Here is an 18356-nt window from a genome sequence, read left to right as displayed (position 1 = left end):
GAGGGGGACAAGAAGGGGAGGGGAGGCCATAGAGATGAAGCGGAGACCAGGGGGTATGGGCATTTGGCTTTTACTCCGAGGGAAGTGGAAAATAAACCAATGGATGGTTTTGAGCAGAGGAGTGATGTGATATTAATGGCCTAGTTAAAGGATCATTCTGGCTGTTATTTTGAGACTGAATTGTAGGGAAGCAAGTTCACCATAGGAAGACCAGTTATGGGGCTACTGCAAAATTCCCGATGAACATGGTGGCAGCTTGGACCGTGTGTTCCTGGTGGAGACAATAAGTGGTCAGATTCTGGACCTATGTTGAAGGTAGAACCAACAGAATTTGATTGTGTATTGGATGTGACAAATGCGAAAAAAGAGAGGAATCAAGGATGACACCAAGTTGTTATGTCTGAGCGGCTGGAAAGATGGAGTTCACAAGCAAGCAAGAGAAGCAAGGTTGATAAGTAAAGTACCATTGCATCTCGGGTCACCTTCATCCAATACAACATTATTTTTTTATATGGTATGTCTTGTAGGATAAATAGCAAAACACTTTATAACAAAAAAGTAACCAAAAAAGTTATGTCTTTACTAAGGAATTAGCAAACTCTACTAAGGAAAATTTCCTAAAGCAAGAGAAATCAGGAAAAAAAGGGGGAGGTAGTGTCAAACATTGTTCTATAACAATTCAGAAGTCCATTTTTGCAATCTGGTTACAGAGTGGTTACAATCTGGTTAGAAGGTACAGTAATGGGAGGAAGGGTTAGGTTTGCTGAAACAGAAAGAAAGGCTTTAAAAGGCTATTTGGAGAAAGGAAATGACTCACTTGCTTTGAGGCATGAAAAGAAAGGGAGAGGAACTATGAGGGAATCAGAAGTGCGTACTTTAATGAGTCTTAATAATACGGTTCATGACACAATTTTTCTTAAGAAAACAGGTGTGTGGGTTTTTAGCTCAAATGTTAAAAAGTAATATTCTAATACCTGCTTATGAATAAAGGTGCATTTGAGAGGTTTCACAAAGAAACTGACATCAATTGCTCCACATGCCTTAAATTTTGGTGAAGTACCAGTTATATACTAGTAACTATTGAATGAATCATCTCAAACTTTTGGGAAGTACCAAATTATAGGTTATTTTGTTAAAATCTAATATTTAAGCTCATTTCAGCCTGAAAGTTATATCTGAAAATACTCTTAAATCTTAACGATTTAAGTGTTGTCAGTATTAATATGACAGTTAAAAAGGGACTTGTCCCAGGTACAAAATTCGAAGTCAGTTTGAGACACTAGGGAACCATCTTTGTAAGTATATATTTAGGAGAGTTTTCAGAGGATAATTTTATATTCAACAATGCTATTTTTTAGATTTTGTTAAAAAATTTGTCTACTTTATCTCCAAGTATATCATTTTTTTTTAGTTAAAATATATTCATTGTCCACAGTTATCTAGCCTAAGTTTAGATGTTTAAAGCAGCTGTTTTCTGTTTTAAGTTTTTTATGTTAAAGCAAACAAAACACCCTTAGAATTCTCCATTTCTCTGGTTATAAAATTACTCTTAAATACACATTCATCATAAACAGCCTGGGAAAAGTCTTTTGGTTGATATCAGAATAGTGTTTTCTCACATAACACAAAAACTAGAATTGGGATGAATTTAAGCAACATTTTATATTTAAGTACATGCCAGAACAATTCCCACATCTAGCAGGCCTTCTACTACCTGCAAGCAAAAGCCTTGAAAACAGTAATCAAAAACAGTCATCAAAAACAAGCATATTTTAATATTCAACATTCTTTTGGCCAAATAGCAAATTCCAATGTGGTGTTTAATCATCTGGCTTATCTGGTTATGAAAAGTATAAATTACATTAGGTAACTACATTTTAAAAATTTCATACCCAAGAACGTATTAGATATAAATTTAAGTGGGAGGGGAAATTAAAAGAAGTAATGTTGGAACACAAAGATAAAAATAAGGTTAAAGACCACTTTTGCTCTGCATTACATAACTAAAGACTTCAACGAAATGTAAAGAGCTTTTGTGGGGAAAAAAATGGGAGTTCTGGTTTACTTAACATTTATTGTTCATTCATTACTTATTTCCAATCTACCATTCTCTTAATTTCCCAAACAATAATTTGATACCAGAAGTGAATGGAGCCAACCCTCACTGTGGTACAGTGGAATGATTGTTATAACTAAGGGGGAAGCTTTACCACCCTGAAGCCATTCATGGAGGGGCAGACAGTAAATCACTGTTAGCAAACTCCAACTTGCTGGGAGAGCCAGTCCTTGGAGATGTTCTTGCATTGTTCCCAGTGGATTCAAATTGCAGTTTTATCTCCTTCCAAGGGTCTTTTAGAATTATATTTATATTCTTATTGCAGCTTATTTTCAAGCATCTTGTTTTTGTAATTGTGGTACTTTACGGATCACTTACATCTGTAAATCCTTTTTTCCTCATTCAAAAAGCAAATTAGACACTGTACATTGGAAGTTCTGTGTTGGGGGAAAACCTAGATTTTGTTCATCTTAGGAAAGGAATCTCAAAATAAGATGGCGATAATATTTTTGTAGTGTTTTTCTTTTCATTCTAAGTGGTCCTGACCCATCCAACAATCTATTTCTTTTCCTACTGAATCCTTGAAAAAGAACTCACTGCTTTCACTAATTCATCTCCTCATTTATCTACCAAGACCTTACTCATTCAGGTTCTGTGTCGGGATCTGGAGATACAAGAGGAATAAAAAGACCTGGTCCCAGGACTCAGGGAGCTTCTCATCTAACAGGAAAGAAAAGCATTCAACAAATAATTACACTGAAAATTATTTAATTCTAGTTATGACATATGATATGTACCATGAATTAATTTTGCAGCTTACTTCAAGAGCATTTAATGGGAGGTTATGACCTATTCTGGGGTATCAGGGAAGTCTTTCTGGAAGAAGGGACATCTAGGCTGACACCTGAAGGATGAATAGGAGCTAGCTAAGTAAAGATGGGGAAGGGAGAGAGAACTGTGTTCCAGGAAGAAGCATGGGAGTGGGCCAGTAGTTACAAAGGAGCATGGAGCTTCCTAAGATCTGAAAACGCAGGCAATGTGGTAGAAGGGAGGCAAATGATGGGAGCATGGCAGAGAAATGAGACCAGACAGGTAGACCAGAACCAAATCTTACACAGCCTCGACAGCCGTATGAAAGTTTGGGGATGCCAAGGAACGCCTCTTGTTCTAGTATGCTAATGCTGCCGGAATGCAAAACACCAGAAATGGACTGGCTTTTATAAAGGGGGTTTACTTGGTTACACAGTTACAGTCTTAAGGCCATAAAGTGTCCAAGGTAACACATCAGTAATCAGGTACCTTCACTGGAGGATGGCCAATGGCGTCCGGAAAACCTCTGTTAGCTGGGAAGGCATGTGGCTGGCGTCTGCTCCAAAGTTCTGGTTTCAAAATGGCTTTCTCCCAGGATGTTCCTCTCTAGGCTGCAGTTCCTCAAAAATGTCACTCTTAGTTGCACTTGGGGTATTTGTTCTCTCTTAGCTTCTCCGGAGCCAGAGTCTGCTTTCAACGGCCGTCTTCAAAATGTCTCTCATCTGCAGCTCCTGTGCTTTCTTCAAAGTGTCCCTCTTGGCTGTAGCTCCTCTTCAAAATGTCACTCACAGCTGCACTGAGTTCCTCTGCCCATCAGCTCATTTATATGGCTCCACTGATCAAGGCCCACCCTGGATGGGTGGGGCCACACCTCCATGGAAATATCTCATCGGAGTTATCCCCTACAGTTGGGTGGGGCGCATTTCCATGGAAATCTAATCAGCAATGAAGCATCTGCCCCAGAAGACTGCATCAAAGAATATGGCTTTTTCTGGAGGACATAATACATTCAAACTGGCACACCTCTCAATGGCTTCAAGCAGGAGAATGATGTGACCGGATGTGCATCTTTTAAAGATCACTTTAGGTATAATTTGGGGACTGAATTGGAGGACAAGAGTTTATAGAATATTATTTCTGCTAATTTGGGGAAAAAAAACAACCAAAACTGCTGCTGTTTATTGGTTCCCAATATACATGATATAAATAAAAGTGCAGAAAATGAACTGTAAAGATGTACAGAAAACTCAGGGTAGTGTTACCTGTGAGGAAGTGTGGGGAATGGAAAAGACAGTGGTGATTACAGGGAAGATAAGCTTTATCCACTATGTTTGAGTTCTTAAAACACAGATAGGAAACAAATATGACAAAATATTGAGAGTTCTTAATTCTGGGTGGTGAAAATATGGATACTTATATCATTCTTTGAAAAATGTTTTCATTTCCTCAAAAGAAAAGCAAAATTCAAAAAAAGTGAAAGATGGAAGGAGAACCCGGAGAAGGGTGGTATGTCCTAGAAGTCAAGAGCAGAGAGTATTTCACAAAGGAGTGGACAGCTGTGCTCAATCTTGCAGATACAATGAACACTTAAAAATGTCCACTGGCTTTAGCATATCATGGATGCCATCAAGACTGTAGGAATAGCCTTGCCAGTGGAGTGCTAGAAACAGAAGCCAGACTGAGGAATGAGTACATAAGAGAGGAGGAAGCGGCAACAGGGACTGTCAACAACTTTTTGGTGAAATTTGGTTTTGGAAGAGAGGAGAGAGGTAGTTGGAAAAGACTAGAGGATCCAAGGAGGACTTGTTTCTAAGACGTGACAGGCTAAAGCTTGTGTACATGCTGACCAGAAAATGCAGGAAAGTGGCAAGAGACAACAGGATCATTTTTGAGAATGTGTGAATGATCAAGAACACATACACATACAGGGTTGGCCTGGGTTGGGAGACAAACATTGCCTCCACCATAAGAGGAGATACTCAGAAAATGATGGGTACAGAAGAGAAAAAGTCCCCCTCTGATGGACTCCTCTTTCAGAGAAGTAGGTGGCACGCTACGGAAGGCAAAACATTTCATTAAGGGGAGAAAGTTAAAGGCTAACTGAGAGAAAGGGAAGATGATTGTGAGGCAGTGTTGAGAGTCTAGTTGAGGTTGATAACTCTGAATGTACAAACTGCCCAGATGTGTGCCTTATTTTTTTTCCCTAGCAGATTTCTGCTGCCCCATGAAAGAGCAGAGAAGGCTGATGTTTATATAATTCAGGGCTGGCATCTAGTCAGATGGGCATGACCAAAAGATAGAAGAACAAAGAAAATGAAGATTTTTGCAAGATTGTCATTGTGAAGCAATGATGGTTAGTGGTTAGAGAGGGAATGAAAGAAAGAGGGAGTTGATGGATAGAGAGAGAGTGGAGGGACCCACGGCCCGGATGTCTTGGTGAAATCAGAGAGTGGGTTCAGGGGGGTGCATGAGCAACAAGCTAGAATGAGAGGAAGTTGTGACTGGAGAATGGGACATCAGAATTAGTGATTGAGGAGATGGAGCCTTTTCTGACAAAGCTCAGCAGGGAGTCCTGGGTGGGGCTGGCAGAGGAAAATAGAGGAAAAAGACAGTGTCGATCAAGAAGACAAGAAACTGAGAAACCAGAGGGTTAGTGGGGCTTTCCTGCAGACCTTGACACTACCACGAATGGTGACAGGAGGTGAGACAGAAAGGAAGAGGTATCCCTGGAACTAAGTCTCTGAAAAATGGGTAAAATGAGATCTGTGGATGATTCCACTAATGTGTTTGTAGAGCACAAGCCTACCAAGCTCGGGTGAGGGTGAGATATGGTCTGAAAGCAGCATGAGGGGCACGGAGGAACTGACCTCAATTCTCAACACTGGGATAAACAGTCTGTGCCAGGAAAGCCGGGGAAAGCTGTGTGTAAGGACACAGCCAGGATTCAGTGTGATGGTGATTCTCATGCTGGCTGCACAAATTTTTAAAAAACTGTCTATGCCCAGGTCCCTCCACAGCCCAATAAATCAGAATCTCTGGAGCCCCAACATTGGTGTTATTTAAAAGTTCCCCAGGTGATTTTAACATGCAAATGGATTTTAAAACCCCTGATTTAAGGCAAGGAGGTGGAGGGAACTTTGAAGAAGGGATGGAGGATACAGATACACAGTTCATGATTATGGTCCTGAATGAACAAACCGCACTCCTCTGGCATCACCCAAGAAGTCAACCCACAGGGAGATGAGTGGTAAGCACCAGCAGACCCTTCTGTGGTCTCTCCTTTTCTTACAGGTTCACTCCTCCTTTTTGTCTTAAAGCAGAGATTCTGACCAAGGATTCTGAAAGGATCATGGGTGAGTTTCCCTTTCTGTTTTATTTTACCCTTCTTCCACAGTTTTTCCAGGTGATTTGGGGAAAGTGGGTGTTGCCAGGTAAGCATTTATTAGAGGGGAGTCATTAATGGGTAGCTCCCAGCCCAGACCCAATCACTGACACAGAGCAAGTCACTTCTTTCCTCCGTGCCTCAATCTGACCCCTATGAAATGTGGTGACAAGATTGATGTGGAAGATGAGAGGATGATGACCATGCTAGATAACACTGACAGAGCAGCCCGTGCCAAGCCCTAGCCTCTTCATTTACCCAGATCATCTCACTTAATCCACACAAACCCTGGGAATTTGATAATAGATGAATCCCTTTTTCAGGTGAGTACACTGGGGTTCCAGAGAGGTAAGTGACTTGCCCAAGGTCACCAGCTGGTAAGTAACATAACTACAGAGAGACTCCAGACACCAAGGCCTTAATCACTCCACCCCATGCCACTTAACTACAAAAATGTTCGTTTCCTTACAGTTCTAACACTCTGTGATTCTTTAACTCCCATTGGCTTTCTCTCCCTGAAGGGATGGGGGTAATTGGCAGACTTCAAAGGCTCTGGAGGGGCAGCGGTTTTACTGAAAAGTTAAGGCAGAGCCCTGGGAGTAAGTAGGCGAAGCACATAAGTGGAAATGACATCATCAGGTTTCACCGGGCAGCCTCCCCACAGGTGTTCCCCAGAGGGCTTCAGGAGCCACACAATAGCTGGCTTTTCTTGCAGCTCCTAGAGCATCTCTCCCCTGGCAGTTGGAAATGTAATCTCACGTGGTCAGGATGAAGGGCGCCTAATTGGATGGTGAGACTTCAGGATCTAGTAACTGCCAGAAAGATTCTGGGTGGTATTTCTTCGTCGTAGAAAGTAAACTCAAATTCTTTTCTTCTTGCATTCTATAATTTTAAATTGGGTAAATTTAATCTCTCGCTTCTCGGCTCGGCGTTCTGCAACTTAAACATACAAGTATTAATAATGAAAATAATTTCTCTTTAAAAAATATCCTGAAACTCGATGTGGGGCATTGCCGATATATCCATAAAGCAAACAAGACAGCTTAATTGTTTGTTTCTCCAAGGGAAGGAGCTAAACCCGGAATTAATTTAGTTCAGCCTATGAAACAATTCGTTTGCTCTGCCTAATTCTGCCAATTAAAGAACTTTTCCCAGACACAATTAGCATGTAAATCAGCGGCGGGGAGAGAAGGGGCCTGGGCGATCCGGCGGGACGGAGGTGTGGGGCACAGAACGCGGCTTAACCTCCCGGCGGCGGGGCCGGGCCGGGGGCGCACGACGAGCTGGGGAGCCCGGTTCGTACGGGTCCTGCCATCAACAGCTGAAATCTGGATATTAAATAGCGCCGCAGAGGATCGAGCTGCACTCGGGGGAACAGCCTGGAGGTGGCCCCCACCTATCCCGCGGGGACGCGCAGCCAAGCCCATCGCCCCTTACGCGGCTCTCGCGGCGCGTTCCACAGAGCCGCGGGGACTGCGCGCGCACCTAGGGCCGCGCCCGCCGCCACCCACAGCCTGCTGCGGCGTTTGCGGGAGAAAGGTGGAGATAGCGGCCCCTGCTGGTAGCTTTGGCGAACATCATCCCTGACGACTTCCTCTTAACTGTTCTCTTCACCTTTTCCAGGGGGGTTGTGGAAAGAAAAAAAAAGAAGGGGTCGTGGGAGGGAGATGGCGGGACGTTGTCGCGTGTACAGTATTCTTCGTGAGCACTCTTGGGCAGATGTTTTACTTATCTGTAGGTAACCTGCGTTCCAGGAGTTACGGCATAAAAGAGAATGTGGACTTTCTAATGGTTTTAGCCCCAATCAGGGAACAGGTACAGTTCTAATGCATTTATTTGAGGTCACTCGGCCTAAGTGGGACTTCCAACTTGTTTTTCTCGGCCGCTTCCGTGATTAGTTAATACTGCTCCGGGAACCGCTTGGCTGCCCGGTGTTACTTTGTTTAAAGGCTGTGTCACCGTCTGCGAATCCCACTTGGGGAGCGGCTGCCGCGGCGCGCAGTTGATTTTTGCCGGGTGCAGAGGGCGCGGTAGCGAGCGTACAGCAAACCCGGGAGAGGGGCTTGGCGTGGGCCTGACGAGTTGGCACAAGCCTATAACTGTAAGGCTCTTGGGCTATTGAAAGTTCCTGACCTGGAGGAAGGCTATGTGTGCCGTTCTTGGTGTGATCCTAACAATAGATCCTTGGAAGTAGTTGCGCTTTTCTTCTTCCCTGAAGCTGTTGGGTTCTCACTGGGGGTGTTTGCGTCTTATTGTTGAAGTTTACTCAGCTCTGAGAACAGTCTACACACTCTCCTAGTTTTAAAACAGGTCGTCATCGTTGTTGATAACACCATTCCTGTACTGTAGTTTGTTTATTTAATATGCCTTATTGACGTGTGTCCGTAAATTATCAAAATCTGTGTTCATAGCTTTGAAGTGTATTTTTAACCGCACCAGCTTCTATCCAATTCATTTAGATGCGTAGAGCGTCCATCACTCGGAATCTATCTCCTGATACAGTAATCAGAATCAAAAAGGCTCACCGTTCACTTACACTCATCCTTTAAAACTTTTCCATTTAAGAAAATCGATGAACAAATCCTTTCTTGTAACTCTCTCCCGCGCTACGTCTATTTTTATTTATTTTTCTCATTTGGCAGGACTCAGCAATGCTGTCAGGGATTTTTTTTTTCCCCTTTGCTATAGCAGATGCGGGGAAGGGTGGGGGAGGGCCGGGCTCAAGCCCGAGTCGCCCCGGGGGGGAACCTCCGCCCAGCGCGCCGCGAACCGGAGAATTCTGGTGGAAGGAAACGGCTAGTCGGTCCAAGACTTCACCTGCAGTCACACCGCGTAGGTTCTACCTCCCTTCGCCTCGCTCATTCGCACTCACGCGTGCGCGCACACACACACACACACACACACACACACACACACGCCGCTGCTACACACACACACACACACACACACACACACACACACACACACACACACACACACACACGCCGCTGCTCTCCTTTGGGTCGGAGACGCCAGCCAAAGGAGGCGGGGTTGCAAGAGGAGAGTCCGCTCGGCTCAATCCAGTCCGGGACTTGGCTCCGCCCGGGAGCGGCGGCCTCTCGGGTGACAGAAGAGTAGTGAACCACACGGGGTGAGGCTGCAGCCAACTCCGCTCCCCGCGCACTCGGCTGCCCAGGCGCTCGGGACGCAGCAGCGGCGCTTCTCCGCCGGGCCGACCGCCCGCGATGCCCGCTTAGGAGCGTGCGGCAGCGGCCAGAGACGCCACACCCGCCGCACCGTGCTCGGGGCTGCAGAGCGGGACCAGAGCCGCTCACCCCTGCCCCAGCCCCCACGTCGCCCCTATCCCTGAAATGACTTGTTAATCGGCGGAGACACCACCGAGGGCACTCATCGGAGTGGAATCCAAGTGGAATTTGGATTAGGAGAAGAGTTTCTTGAACATTTACCCCCTCCCTTGGTTTTCTTCTTCTTCTTTTTTTTTTTTTTTTTGGCTTCTTTCTTCTTTCCTCTTCCCTTCTCCGCCTGTCATTGGAGATGAACACAGCGCGTTTGCATCCTGGAAAGTAGTCGCCGCTACTATTGCCCCCAAAGAGACAAGCACACATGTAGGAATGACAAAGGCTTGCGAAGGAAAGCACAACTCGCTGCCCGGAGAAATCCCCTCGATAATGGATTACTAAATGGGATACACGCTGTACCAGTCTGCTCCGAGCCCCGGCCGCCTGCCTGTCGATGCACCTAAAAGGTACGGCCCGGGCGCCCCGGCGCGCCCCACCTCCCAGACAGCTCGGCTCCAGCCTGCGGGTCCCGAGTCCGCGGTGGGCGCGAGCTGTCGGCTTTGTAGTGCCTGCATTTTATTTTGTCTCGTGTCTCTGTCTCCCCAGCGTTGCTCGGCTCTGGGGGACCAGTCATGCACCCTTGTCCGCCGCTCCCCTCCACCCTGCGCCCCTGAGACCGCTGGGCTCCTCGTGGCGAGCCTCCCCACCAGCGCCGCGAACGCTCCGGGCGCCGCCCGGATCCGCGACGGCGCGAATGGCTGCCCGGCCCGGGTGTATGTGGCAAGCTGAGGGCCGTGGGGCTGCTCCTCACTCTCGGGCCAGCAGCGAGCCGAGCGGCCTCAAGAGGTTAGGATTCTCGGAAGCGCTCTGTCCTGGTGCGGAAGGCAGAGAAAGGGATTCTGCCTTCCAGGGTTGGAGGGGATTGGGGAGAACAGCGCTGTAATTGCCAAGCACCAGGTTTGGGGGCTGGGGTGGGGAGAAGGGGTTCCACGGAGCCCGTTTGGAGGCAAGAGAATCTTTTGTTGTCCTCGCGGGGTCTGGGTTGGACTCCGTGGAGTGAGGGAAACTTATAATGGACCTGGCACCCGCGCGCCCTGCCTCTTAGAGGGATTCGGACTCTCGTGAGTGCTGGCACCAGAGGCTCCGGGCTTTGTTTACTCGTGTGAGTGCTCAAGAACCGCCACCAGAGCGGCGCGGCGCCCCCGCCCAGGGTCGTATATCCCACCGCGGCTCCATACCCGGCGTTGGGGGCTCCAGACAGCGCTGCTGCGTCCCCCTCAAACACGGAGCCCGCCACGCCGGAGCTGACTCCCGCTGTGCCCTCGTCCGGGATCTGTGAGGTCCTTCTCTGGAAAGGAGGGGTCTCGGGAAGGGGGTGGGGAGGGCAGACTTGGTTAGAGATGGCCGGAGCTTTGCTACCCAGCAGGGGCTCTGCCACTGCTCCGGGATGTGGATGTCCCGACTCCTCGCTGCGTCCTAAAGCGCTGGTTCCCAGGCTGCGGGACGCACCGGAGCGAGCCCGCCAATGCCCACCCACCCTGCGTGACCCTGCTGGGGTGGGCAGTGTCTCTTCCCCAGGTTCTCTGCGCTTTTCCCAGCTCCCAAGTGTGGCACTCGTTACGAACTAGGATCCTCAGGCTCCTTCTTCTCCCAAGACCCGGGCAGCTCAGAGAGCAGTGCTGGACTTGCGAGTATCGGGGAAAGAAACAGGAGGCCACTGTCTTTCCCACTACCTCTCCGCCCTTCAATCCAGCGCACCCCACCCCACCCCATCCCGCCCCTTTTCCAGCGCGAGGTCACAGGCCTAGGCACTTCTGGAAAGTTTCTCTGAAAGCTAGGGGCGGCGGGCAACACCGGATTGGGGCTCCCCAAGTGCAGCCTGCGGGAAACTCGACCCGGAGGGAAGCTGGCGGGCAGCCCGGGAGGCGGCGAGGAGCGAGATACCCGCCTATTGGAGACTGGCGTCTCCTGGCCCGCCGTCTCCTTGGTTGGGGTCGCAGTGATGCACTTGCTAAACCAGTCTCCCAAGCAGTTGGGGAAGGAAAGGGGTGTAGGACGTGCAGGGGAAGAGCTAGGGATGCTGGTGCGGCCGCTGTAGGAGGCTTGAGCACTGGTGCATATGTACACAGGCTGGGGCCCGCTGGTTTGCAAGTAATAAGCTCCAAGTGCGGCATCTGGAGCCTCCTGCGCCCCGGGCGCTCTTTTCCAGCCGGCGGGTGTCCAAAAAAGCCGAGAAAAGCCAGGTCTGCGTGAAGCAGCCAAGGAACCAGAGACTGGCGGCGCTGTCTTCACAGCCTAGGCAAACACTCCGGGTGGCAGCCTCCGGCCCTTGTCACAGTAAGCAGCCTGCTGGCTTTTCCTCGTCAGTCCTGGGAAGGAAGGTGGAGATGTGGTGGCCTTGCGTGTTCACAGTGGGGTCGCTCCCTGCTTACGCTTAATGGAAAATCAAGTTGCTTCTGAATGCGATCGATGGAAAGGTTTAAGACACAGGCGCGCAGACACACGCACACACACTTGCGCACAACTTTTCTTTGCCTCAAATCGAATAGCCGTTTAACCCAGTGACAGTGCTTTGCCAGCAGATCCGCAGAAAAGCTATTTAACCCTCTCCCCCAGTACTGTTCTTTAAGCCTTTCACCAGTAGGAAGCCCAAGTACATTTGCCTTGCCTTCCTTTAATCCGAATAATTGATCTTCCTTCCTCTGACAGTCACACATTTTGGGCATCCAGTCCAAGGCCTGCCAGGCTGATGGCAGGGGAAGGTTGGTTGTTCCAGATAAATGAATCCTTGATTCAGATTGTTTTTTAAAAGTAAAGATTCTTGTGCCCAATTCTGAATGAAAATACCTTACTTTTTTTTACATCTTACCCAAATGGCTACCAGAGGTCAAAATAGCAAGCATTTTGTAGGGTATTTTAATACCCTGTTTAGTCTGTATGAGCAATTTTATGATTTATAGTAGCTTTGATTAAACTACTGGAGGCACCAAAGTTAAATATTAACCTAACCTTAAATATAGTGGCAGAACCATGTCTCCACCTATTAACCTAGACTATCTGTTAAAAATAATTGCACTACCTATTTGAATTTGGTCCACCCGTGCTCATTTGTCTGGTAACTTTTATTTAAATCTTGAGTAAATTCCCACTCCTCATTATTATTTTGATTGTGGGACATTTTTGAATGATGCACTTTGTGAAGCAATCAAAGCAGAAAAGAATGAACAGCAGGTTTAAAAACTTACTTTTGAGTAATCTTTTTCAACTTGATGTAAAGAAGCATTCTAGTACACGTTTCTTATTTACAGTTTTTGTAGGGTGACAGTCTTCCCAAAGGTTGTGCTCTGTAGTCATGCCTTTAGAAATGTTACATACTCTCAATAATTTATATAATCTAGTTATGTAAATGTTACACAAGCAACCAAAATTATCTCAGAAGCTGTCTATGGAATATATTTATTCATTGGAATAAAATATATAACTTTAAATAAGTTAAAAATTTATTAGAACCAGTGTAGACACTCAAATGTTGAATGACTCAATGAGTGAAAGAATCCCACATGGTTCACATTTAGAGTGGAACTGTTTATTTTTCCTAACTTAAGAAATCCATGCCTTCCATGAAGTGTTTATTATAAAGTGGCAATGAATGCAACTTTTAGGTACACACACATACATACATGCACACACACACACCCTTCAAGGTCTTTTAAAAGCTAGTGAATGCTTGCCCCATCATTTAAAAATACAGCATTTGCATTTTGAGTAGGTGAGTAGCATTGCCTTAGTGAAGTTGAGTGTGTTGAATCAGAAAGATAGCAAAAATTAAGAAGAATGCTAACTTTATTAAAGAAAAATAAACCACCCAAATTCAGAACTTGTATTAAATTCAAAATAAGTACTCATGTTTTAAAAGTAAATGAGTAATTGTGAACTTCCATGTGAAATGGAAGGCAAAATACTGTTTTGAACAGGGAGAATGGTAAGTCATATACTTCACAATGTATACATAGTGGTTCAACTCTTGTTAGAGCAGGACAAAAGAGTGACGATAGGAGAAAAAGTTTTTTAGGAACTAGACTGCCAAGAGCTAATATATTCTCACATCTTATTTGTTTGCAGGAAGGAATCACAGAACAAGCCAAACTAATTGCAAATGCTTTAATTAGGCATCTGCCATTTGCAGCAGTGTAAAGCTTAGGAAAGTCCTGGAGTATCTCAGTGCTGCTCACCCCCACTCATCCCCACACACCCTCTTTTAGGTTTAGATAATTTTTGTCCTACACAGAGTAGGTGCTCCTTCACATATTTACTTAGGAGCTCTGTGTTAGGGCTGCCATATTTGTGGGCATGGCCCCAGCAAGGTGAAGCCCTGAAGCATCGCACTGTGCCCCCCATTTCAATGTCCCCCACCCTCTTGGGGTGCCCTGGAGCCAAGTTGTCCCTGAGACATTTTTATTCCAGAGTGAAGGCTTTTCTCATCTGCCTTGAAATGCGGCTGCAAGAACAACTGAGCTATTCTCTGCTGGCAACCACATGGTTGCCTCTTGGGGGGGAAACAGTATAGTAGGGGAGGGAGGGAGGCATTTAATCCCTTTGAAATGGGCAAATAAGATATCATATCACACAAACCTCAAGGGGAGAAGGGAGTTCCTGACTACTTCTTAGCATGGGACAATTACAGTATAGTATACACAGGGATATCTTGCTTTGTGAAACAGATGAGCTCCTGAAAAACTACTTTTTATTAGGATGATTCTATTGCACTAATGCAGTGTCATTTCAAGTACTGTCAGTATGCTGATGATTCCCAAGTAACCTCTCAGACCCAGACCTCTCTTCTGGACAAATCAAATGTCTGTGGGTAGGTAGCTCCTATTGGATCCTAACAGACATCTCAAACTTAACAGGATCAATGGCTATTTCTGGATCTTTATCCCAAAATCTGTACCTTTGAAAATCTTTGCTGTCTTGGAAAATGGCAAGTCCATCCTTGGAGTTGCTTGGGCCTCAAAATTTGAGTTATCCTGGGCTTTTTTCTTTTTTTACCCCCACAGGCCTTCCAGCTATACTGGCTGCTGGCTCCACCTTCAGAATGCACGCAGACTTCCTCCAGACCCTACTCCTCAATCGCTCTCACCCTGGCTAAGCCACAGTCCTCCCTTACTGAGTTATTGTGCCAGCCTCCTGACTAGTCTCCCTGCTTCTCCTCCTAGTCCCCTGCAGTCTTTTCTTAGCACAGCATCCAAAGTGATTTTTTAAGCTAAGTCAGACCAGAAAACTTCTCTGCTCAAATGCATTCCCGTTTTAAATAAGAAAGCCCAAATCCTTCCCATAGCTTATGCCCCACATGACCTGCATCTCTCCAATCTCCATTCTTCCTTGGACTTACTTAGATATGCCAGGCATGTTCAACTCAGGATCCTTTGCAGGGTCTTTGTGCTTGTTCTTTCATGCCAAATCTCTGCATAATCTGCTCCTTGCTCTCTTCAGGACTCTGCTAAAATGCCACTTTCTCTGGGAAGCCTTTTCTGATTATCTTGTCTACTTCACTCTTTCCCCCCTGCACTTTCTACCCCCTTGGCCTGCCTCGTGTTTCCCCTTAGCACTTATCACAGTCTGACCTACTATATGTTAAACTTGTTTATGTTCTCTCTTCTCCCTCTAGAACAGAGTGCCATGAGGATAGACATTTTGTGTTTTCTTCACAGCTGTATCTTTAGCCCTAAAATCATGCCTGGCATATCATAGACCTCTATAATCAGTATTGGTTGAATGAATGAAGAATGAATCTTTTTGAAACCAACTATTATTATTGTGTTTTTTATCTGCCCTTGTTTTTCTGTTATATTTTCATTAAATGGAGTTCTCCTCTGCATGCATGAATGTGTGTGTGTAAGTGTGTGTGTGTACTATCTTCCATATACAAAGGAGATATGTCTCATGTACTATTAGTGGAGCATTCCACTCCACTGCGTTGTTTTCCCAGTCTTGGTGATGGATTTGAGCCTGTTCATTTCCCACACTCTCACCCAGTCCCCTTCTGTGGCCAAGAGCACACATCTGTGAGACACCTGGTTGAAACGGGAGGAAGTCTAAGTTAGGTAAAATCAACTTGCCAAGAAACAGCTAGGAAGACAGCCAGCATTCATGGGGTTTGAGCTTTTGACCTTGTCCTCATTTGTTCTGCATCCTAACCACAGGCCACAGACAATTCTTGCTTTTTGGAGTTTGGTACTAGTAATTTTTAAAATTCAACTTTCTATGAGGAGAAAATAGTATGCCTGTTAACTCATGTTTCTGCCCTATGCCAACACAGTGATAACTGCTGTTTGAGATCCTGCACATGGTATCAGACACTTGGGTTCCAGACTATTACTGCTTGGACCAGCCACTTCACCTCTCTGAGGCTGCATTATTTGAAATAAACATTGTAATTAGCAATATCTATTCTTCCTACCTTGTAGGATTGCTGGGAGACTACAATGAGATCATGGATGTGAATATATTTGGCAAAATATAAACTGCATTCTGGAAATTTGAAAAGTTCTGATGCTAACTCCTTCTCCTTTCTCTCTACCCCAGACCCTACTTCAGGGCCTTCTAAATATTAAAAGAAAGAGTACACTCTGCTGATATGGTTTGAATGTAAACCATATCATGAAATTAAAATAAAATCCTGATTCATTAAAAATGTACAATCCATGTTGAATATGGATTGCGCCTTTATCAATCAGAATGCCTACCAGGTTAAGTAAAGGTTACTTTCAGTACAGCCATTATAGGGCAAGATCAGGGGAGTAGCACCCTGCCAGGCATTATTTAAAAAGTTAGAGAATTGCTCTTAATCAATTAAGTGTTTAAGTAGTTCACATCAACATAAAGCGTTAATGTAGAAGATCACATGTGTCATTGTGAACTGGGGGAGTAGGAGAGAAGTTTTGATCTTTGCTAGGACAAGAGCAAATGCATGGGATTTTGTGGAGTAGGGTTTATAAATACAGAAGGACTGTCAGAATACAGCGCACCGGAGGCCGTGCTGGACTCCCACTTATTAGGCAGACATACTTGAATTGGCATCCCATGTTTTTTCTCTGCCATTTACAAACTCTGACTTTGGGCCAGTTACTTCTCTGCCTCAGTTTCCATTTGTAAAATGATAGTATGATGATAATGTTATGGTTGTTGGGAAGATTAAATATAACACTGTATGCAAAATGCATAGCACAATGCTAGGCACATGACAAACACTCGTTAAATAGAAGGCATTGTTTTTATTTGGCTGACAATTGTCATGGAAAGTGTCCTGGAAACAATTTTGAAGGAGCAGACAATGTTTTTGTTGGACAGTACAAAAGGAAACGGCCATAAATCTGTAATATAAAGAGGTGATGCAAAGGAAACAATCTTGGGACTAGAAATGAACAGTCACACCATAAGGTGGTCATAATGTCATGGGTTTTAAGCTGAGAAGCGTGTGAACGAGTCATTTGCATGGGGAGAAAAGTGATGTCCTTTTCCTGACTTTGGAGATTGACATATCATATCCAAATCATGGAAGAAAGCAACACTATACAAATAAAACAATAGCAAGGAGCATGGGGCCTTACGTCAAAGAAGAGCCCAAAGGATATTTGTTATTTAAAAAAAAAAAAAAAACGATAGCAGTCAATTAAAAAATTTTTTTTAAATAAAATGCATAATCCATACCCACTGAAGGTCATATCTGGAATCTGAGAGCAGCCTGTAATGACTGCTCAAGGATGGATTGAATTGACCCCAAGGAGCACATGTGTTGGAGCTGAAAAGCTTGGCTGCTAAGCTTATCTTCTAGGAGGCTGTGGCTGGAACTTCTACAGGAGAGTCCTCATGGTGCCCGTGTGCCTGCCCAGTCACTTTTCCCTGGGGCCAAAGCCTGAAATCAACCCAGGAGAGCATGAATATCCATGCAGAAGCAAGCCACTACCTTCCCCACCAAAGACAGCAAATGCTTGGCTGACCCCAGTGGAGATAGCACTTACTCCACTGACAAGTACACTGCTTACAAAACCTGAAATTTGATTCAAATGATAATCATACTAGTTCTTATCAGTGATAAAAAATCTGTCTTCTAAGAGGCACAACAGAAGGAGAAATAAATTGATATCACAATTCCCAGAAGGACTCCAGTGCAATTGTGTCTTCTAGGAGTCCCTCTGTGGTTTAGAATTACAGTTATTTTCATCTAGGAAAAAGTGTTCTCTTAAATATAAGTAGAAAGGGTTTGTAAAGAGAGCTGAATACATTGGCAACTAACATGCCCCCAAAACTGAAGGGCAGTGGTCCTTTGATGGCTGCTTTGAAAGTACTGCTAGTAATAGATACTTCCACATACGACATTTAGTTTTAAGCTTTCATTTACTATGTCTAGGCGCTTACTAGTGGTTTCCCGCTAACCTGTAATTGCCATCTATATAAAGTTAAATTCAAAGAACCCATGCCAATTTAAGAATTTCGTAAAGATTCTCTAAGATTGGTGCTTTTCCATAGCTCTTTACCTTTCTCTTAGCCCCTCTGCTCTCCCACATCTTTAAGACCCATATTTAGATATAATTTGATTTGAAGCATTTATACAACAAGACAGGAGCTGGGATTAAACAAGCACAAGGAAAGCATGCCATTGGAAATTAACCATTTTAAGGAATGGAAAGAAATAAAGAATACATGAATTACTGTTTAATGTTGTATAGAAGTTTCATAGACAAGCTTTTGGTGATGGATCTATTCTTACCTTTTCCTGTTCGTGATGCTTTCTTTAAGGAGAGTACTCAGTCTTTTAATATTGCAGTGG

General features: G+C 45.0%; 1 protein-coding gene across 6 annotated transcripts in view; it reads left to right on the top strand.

The window, feature by feature from the left end:
* Window positions 1–9752: 9752 nt before the first annotated feature.
* The window catches only part of SEMA6A (semaphorin 6A), a 135078-nt gene continuing 126474 nt past the window's right edge, over window positions 9753–18356 (top strand). For 5 of the 6 annotated variants that reach the window (XM_037801187.1, XM_037801186.1, XM_037801182.1 and 2 more), the window contains exon 1: window positions 9753–9993. The gene's annotated coding sequence lies outside the window, so the exon portion shown is untranslated. Of the gene's footprint in view, window positions 9994–11813; window positions 11864–18356 lie in introns of those variants that run through there. The other variant, XM_037801183.1, reaches the window with a different exon arrangement.

This window comes from Choloepus didactylus, chromosome 13 (genome assembly GCF_015220235.1).
Source record: "Choloepus didactylus isolate mChoDid1 chromosome 13, mChoDid1.pri, whole genome shotgun sequence".
NCBI classification, from domain to species: Eukaryota; Metazoa; Chordata; class Mammalia; order Pilosa; family Megalonychidae; genus Choloepus; species Choloepus didactylus.
This window is presented reverse-complemented; position numbering and strand designations above follow the sequence as displayed.